The following is a 6,415-nucleotide window of genomic DNA, read 5'->3' on the forward strand; positions in this document are numbered from 1 at the left end:
ACCATAGCAATTTGATTCACTCAAAACGGATTTAAAATGAAGAAGTTATGGGTAAAACAAGATTGGATAATTTTTCTCATTTTAGCTACGTGAAAATTGGTAACAAATCTATTCCAACCATAACTTAATCAACTTGTATTGTATATTATGTAATCTTGAGATACCATAGACACGTATACAATGTTTCGACCTATCATGTCGACACATCTATATATATTTCGGAACAACCATAGACACTCTATATGTAAATGTTGGAGTTAGCTATACAGGGTTGAGGTTGATTCCAAAATATATATAGTTTGAGTTGTGATCAATACTGAGATACGTATACACTGGGTCGTGGATTGATTCAAGATAATATTTATCGATTTATTTCTGTACATCTAACTATGGACAACTAGTTATAGGTTACTAACGAGGACAGCTGACTTAATAAACTTAAAACATCAAAATATATTAAAAGTGTTGTAAATATATTTTGAACATACTTTAATATATATGTATATATTGTTATAGGTTCGTGAATCAACAGTGGCCAAGTCTTACTTCCCGACGAAGTAAAAATCTGTGAAAGTGAGTTATAGTCCCACTTTTAAAATCTAATATTTTTGGGATGAGAATACATGCAGGTTTTATAAATGATTTACAAAATAGACACAAGTACGTGAAACTACATTCTATGGTTGAATTATCGAAATTGAATATGCCCCTTTTTATTAAGTCTGGTAATCTAAGAATTAGGGAACAGACACCCTAATTGACGCGAATCCTAAAGATAGATCTATTGGGCCTAACAAACCCCATCCAAAGTACCGGATGCTTTAGTACTTCGAAATTTATATCATATCCGAAGGGCGTCCCGGAATGATGGGGATATTCTTATATATGCATCTTGTTATTGTCGGTTACCAGGTGTTCACCATATGAATGATTTTTATCTCTATGTATGGGATGTGTATTGAAATATGAAATCTTGTGGTCTATTGTTACGATTTGATATATATAGGTTAAACCTATAACTCACCAACATTTTTGTTGACGTTTAAAGCATGTTTATTCTCAGGTGAATATTAAGAGCTTCCGCTGTTGCATACTAAAATAAGGACAAGATTTGGAGTCCATGTTTGTATGATATTGTGTAAAAACTGCATTCAAGAAACTGATTTCGATGTAACATATTTGTATTGTAAACCATTATGTAATGGTCGTGTGTAAACAGGATATTTTAGATTATCATTATTTGATAATCTACGTAAAGCTTTTTAAACCTTTATTTATGAAATAAAGGTTATGGTTTGTTTTAAAAATGAATGCAGTCTTTGAAAAACATCTCATATAGAGGTCAAAACCTCGCAACGAAATCAATTAATATGGAACGTTTTTAATCAATAAGAACGGGACATTTCAGTTCGTACATCCAAAAGATTGTAAAAATGCTTAATCCAGTTCTAATCCCTGATATTTCCCTGATTATCATTTCCGTCATCCTTCTTTTCAATCTTCCATCAGAAGAATCTGTTTACTTCTACTATTACCTTGGGGTCATACTGTTCTTAATTATACTGTGTCTTTATATTGCTATTCGTATTAATATCCACGGTTTGTAATTTTTGTGTTGTTGTTGGGTTTTATATCTTCCCTTATATTTCGATGTCCTTGCTACTGTCTCCTATAATCATTATCATCCACAGTTAATGCTCTCTCCTATTTACTGCGATTTATACCCCCTTTCTATTTCGGAGCTTCATGCTTTTGTTTTCTTTTCGCAAGTAACGGTCTAGAATTTATAGGTGTGGAGTTTCGAATGAGCTTAATGTTCTAAACAAGAAAGAACGTAATAGCACGATTTGATTTGTCAAATTACCAGAATCACTGAGAACAGAACTATCAAGAATATATTTTCTTGATGTGTTCAGAAGTTAATCAGAATGAAAGAGTTATGTAACATGACACATGATGATGTTATAATCTATGAATCATCATGTTCCATTTAGAAACTCAGCACGACTTTTTGTAATATAATCACGTTGATCAAGTGTCATTATATTATACTAACTCATGCATCAGTTCCCAACATTACTTCCATAACATTCATATTTTAAGCTCAAAAGTTTACAGAATATAGAAACTAACAGTTTCTATATGATGTAGCACTGATAGTACAAAGAGATTAATGATTTCAGATGAGAACAGTTATGAAAATATCTTCAGAAATCTGGAGGATATTTATAATGAAAGATATGATAATATCTTTGAATATCTAAGATCAGAGGATGATGGAGACTATTGTCCGCAAGGGTTTAGAGTAAGGAGCAAGATATTCGCTAAAGACTTCAGCAGGCATTGAATTATTTAGATTCTTTGAAGTCAAACTTATTCTTTATGATTTGTCCACGGTTTCCTTCATAGTTTCGCATAATCCGCTTTTCGGTACTAAATTTTCTATTGAGTGTTTCCAATACTCCATTCTTTATCATCAACTTTTGACTGTTGAGGTCATTTACAGTTTTTGTTGCTTCATTCAACTTTTCAAAATCCAGAGCATTAATTTGCAGACTGGGTGCTTTTCAGAATTTCAGAATGAAAGATCGTAATTCTAAGAGATAAGTTTCATACATATAACTGTTGATGTAGATATGCTGTGAGTTTTCAAAGTACTGATTGCTGATTCCCGGTAATTGGTATGGCAGTTCTCGTTACAAGATGCGGATGAGTATATGATAGGGTTTTAATGAATAAATATAATGATTTATCAGAGAGATTTAAGCCAAGAAGCATCGAGGTTGTTGGTACGTCTGCTGGTAATATGGTAGAATATAAAAGAATTCTCCGGTATCAAAAGGGTAATCGTATATATCAGGATTATAGTAAGACTACTTCGAATGAAAAGTCGAAGTTGACTTGCTGGAGCTGTGACAAAATTGGCTACTTTGAAAAGGGATCACAAAGTTATTTTTGCTAATAAATGCCAAAGGATCTGACGCGGCTATGTGTTAAACTTTTACTTAGTTGCTGAGAGTTTCTCAGGTGCATAACTATATGCATAAATCTTTTCTTTCGTAGATGAAGTGCGGTTGATTCATCCTATCGATTGAGGTGTTTTCAAGAATCATGAAAGGTTTGAACGTAGATTGTAATCGTCAGGATACAAATGGGGTTTAAGATGAAATCAAGTGGCAAACTTGAAGAATTGTTTAGTTTCATATGTTATAATCAATATTTTAATTCATTTTAATTGTCGAATGTTATTAGTCTACAGTCGATAGTCCACAGTTGACAGTCCAATAATTCTTATATAGTTTAATATATAATATTCTAATTAATTAATACATGTCATGACCCGTATACGTCTCAGACTCGATCACAACTCAAACTATATATTATTGTAGAATCAACCTCAACCCTGTATAGAGAACTCGATCATTACTGCATATAGAGTGTCTATGGTTATTCCAAATACTATATATAGATGCGTCGATATGATATGTCAAAACCTTGTATACGTGTCCCGATATTTAAAATGCGTAAAATAAATAACAAAAATTTAAATGACGATAAATAAAATTGAGATAATTAAATTGCGATAAATAAACTGCGATAAATAAAATGTAATAAGGAATTAACAGTTAGCTAGAAACAGTTAGCTAGGGTTTTGTTAGCGTGGTTTCTTAACAGAATTTCTTATAGTTAGTTTGTTTGTTTCTATAAAATTTTAATTTGTCAAATGTTTTCTTTATTATGCCACTTGTTGGATTTTGATAAATCAAAATCCAAATATGAAATTGGATGAATATGGTTATTCTACGGTGAACAGATACGTATCTCTGTAGATGTAAATAGGATAGCAAATGACCGTTGAATCAGATTCGAAGAATGTACAATGTAACTTATTAATGTGAAATCTAAATATTCCTCGGGTATTACCTACCCGTTAAAATATTTTCACCATTAACAGTTTGTACAAAAGAATTTTTAATTACAATCTTTATGAAACAATATATATACATATATATTTTCTTCTGACGTAATCATGGATTTAATGAGTCAATGCGATATTAAACTCATTAAGTTTACGGCTAGAACTAGAGTACATAATATCTAAAACATTAGAGATTACGTAATCGCCATGAAGGACGAAGATAGTTTATGTAGAACGATTCGTAGAACAATGATTATGCTTGAGGTATAGATTGCGAGGTTGAGACGTGTAATGATGTTGTTATTGTTGGTACTGGTTATGCTGCTGGTGCTGCTGATGGTGGTAATGTTGCTGTCGGTGCTACTAGTGTTGTAAATCATGCACCATTCTTGTCAGGGTTTCTATCTTACCCTCTATCATTTCTATCCATCCACTCATCTGATTCGATAGATCTTGATTATCAATTCGAAGTTCCCTAACTTCTTCTAATATTCCCCTTCGATTGGTATTCGGAAGTAGAGGTTGAATATATTCTGAGATTGCAGTAATGCGACCTTCGAGGTGGAAAACTTTAGCAAGAAGGGTGAATACAGTGTTGTGCATAGGTTCACCGGTGAGTACATCATTTTCTCCGATGTTAGGAGGTAAGTTTGGTTGACGGTAGGGCTCGCCTTCTTCATTTCTCCATCGAGTGAGTAAGTCTCGGACCCACTCCCATCTTCTCCAGAAAGAAAAATAACTAAATGGTTGAGGCACTTCTGGTTCATTGACTTCGGAGTCTGCTTTAATATACATCTCGAAATCGCTTCCGGAACTAATGGAATCCAAGCTAGGTGTAGGATCCATCTCTCACGATCAGTTAAAGGGTTTTGATATGAAATGATTTTCGAATATCCAATGATATTCTAATTATATATATAATATCTATACATACTTCCAAAGATCTCGTGAATTACGGAGAAAATTAAGGAAACGTGTCAGATAAAGTCTACAGTGACAGGTACGCTAAGATATGGATTAGTAGATATGCTAAGATATGAATTTTGTCTATACACTATTCATGCAGTCAATACAGTAAAACGTGTCTAGACTAAGAATAATGAGTAGGTAATTTTCTAAGGATGATAAGCATATGATTTCTGACAAAAATGATAAGCAAAACTTTTGACATGCAGACACGGTCGAAGTCCAGAATCACTTATGCATCCTAACGACTATCAGATAGACACACTAATGCAATACCTGGTTCGCTAAGACCACCGCTCTGATACCAACTGTAGAGACCCGTCCTAATCCATCCGGACAAAGTCCGTATCGATTATAAACGATTCACAATAGTTGATTTCATCGCGAGGTACTTTACCTCTATATGATACATTTTACAAACATTGCATTCGTTTTTGAAAAGACAATATTTCATTACATCGAAAGTTGACGACATGCATACCATTTCATAATATATCTACCTATAATTGACTTAATATTAATCTTGATGAACTCAACGACTCGAATGCAACGTCTTTTGAAATATGTCATGAATGATTCCTAGTAATATCCCTAAAATGAGCAAATGCACAGCGGAAGATTTCTTTCGTACCCGAGAATAAACATGCTTTCAAGTGTCAACCAAAAGGTTGGTGAGTTCATTAGTTTAACATAAATAATCATTTCCATCATTTTAATAGACCACAAGATTTTCATTTCTCATAAATATACGTCTCATGCATAGAGACAAAAATAATCATTCATATGGTGAACACCTGGTAACCGACATTCACAATATGAATATAAGAATATCCCCATCATTCCGGGATCCTCCTTCGGACATGATATAAATTTCGAAGTACTAAAGCATCCGGTACTTTGGATTGGGCTTGTTGGGCCCGATAGATCTATCTTTAGGATTCGCGTCAATTAGGGTGTCTGTTCCCTAATTCTTATATTACCAGACTATAAAGGGGCATATTCAATTTCGATCATTCAACCATATAATGTAATTTCAATTACTTGTGTCTATTTCGTAAATCAGTTATAAAAATTGCGCATGTATTCTCAGCCCAAAAATATGAAGGGTAAAAAGGCAATTGAAACTCACATAATGTATTTGTAGTAAAAATACATATGACTATATTGAACGATGCAGGGTTGGCCTCGAATTCACGAACCTATATCATTTGTATATATATTAAAACATATACTTGTAATCGAATAGATTTATTTATTATATCCTAATTTATATATTATATATTTAATTTGTGTATATATTTCAAATAATTAATATCTATATAGTTATATTAATATATTTTTGGTTTGTATTATAATAAAATACTTAAGTTGTTATATATGAATATTTATATATAATATGTTAATATGATTATTAAAACTTATGTGTAATATTACTAATGTTTCATTAATCTATATTAAGCTATATATTTATTTTATACAAAATTCTCATTTATTATTGTAATATATTTTGTACTTTAATATATGCATAAT

This window comes from Rutidosis leptorrhynchoides, chromosome 1 (genome assembly GCF_046630445.1).
Source record: "Rutidosis leptorrhynchoides isolate AG116_Rl617_1_P2 chromosome 1, CSIRO_AGI_Rlap_v1, whole genome shotgun sequence".
Classification (NCBI taxonomy): domain Eukaryota; kingdom Viridiplantae; phylum Streptophyta; class Magnoliopsida; order Asterales; family Asteraceae; genus Rutidosis; species Rutidosis leptorrhynchoides.